This window comes from Cotesia glomerata, linkage group LG5 (assembly GCF_020080835.1).
Source record: "Cotesia glomerata isolate CgM1 linkage group LG5, MPM_Cglom_v2.3, whole genome shotgun sequence".
NCBI classification, from domain to species: domain Eukaryota; kingdom Metazoa; phylum Arthropoda; class Insecta; order Hymenoptera; family Braconidae; genus Cotesia; species Cotesia glomerata.
In genome coordinates, this window is record NC_058162.1 from 12840661 (window position 1) to 12841611 (window position 951).

Here is a 951-nt window from a genome sequence, read left to right on the forward strand (position 1 = left end):
AAAATTTGGTTAAAACTTAGATTCAAATTGCGGCAGTAGATGAACGTTAAGTTGCTATACAATTTCAACACCAATTGTATATAAGTTTTACTGTACAATTCTTGAAGTAAACTTAACGTTAACTTTGACTAAACTTCCTATACTACAAGTATTTTTGTAGTAAGTGTGGCTATCAAGGAACTGGCTTGCTTTCTATAAGAGAGAGAGAGAGAGAAGAAGATTAGAAGATTTAGACTTTATTTATGCCAAGGCACAGGCCAAATGGCAATTTAAATACGAAATATTTTCATCTTAGAAGTTAATAATATTAAATGTAAATGTAAGTACATAATTCTTAACCTAAATTTTAGAATAATATTGCAAAAATAATATTTTAAATTTACTTTCTTTCAAAAACTTTTAAACATTTTAAACTTTTTTAAACTGATTCGACTATTGTCTCAATTTAAATCCTTTAATTAGTATAAAAAGTACTATAATCAACAAATTTAATTTATCAATTGTTTAATTTATCAACTGTCTAAATTTAGCAAATAGTCAAAAACTTTATTTTTGAAGACTTCAATGCTACTCGAATTTACAATTTCCTCAGGTAGTTCTTCCCACAGGCGTATCACAGTTACCATAAATGAATGAATGCTCCATATAGGTAGTAGCAAAATGAGGTAATTTGAAAATAGAATGTTTTTTAGCTGCTAACCTATTAGAGCGTCTGGTATCAATGTCTTCTGTGAACAGGTCTCATAAGTAATTGGGTTTCCCAACTTGAAGTAGCTTGTAAAAGTAACAACTCATGTAATACATTCGTCGATACTTCACCGATAGCCATCTCAGCTTTCGTCAATAAAGTGTAATATGCTCATCTTTCTTGAGATTAAAGATAAATTTTATTGAGCAGTTCATTGCTCGCTGAAGTTTTAAATTGCTGTCAAATGATGAATCCATGATGAA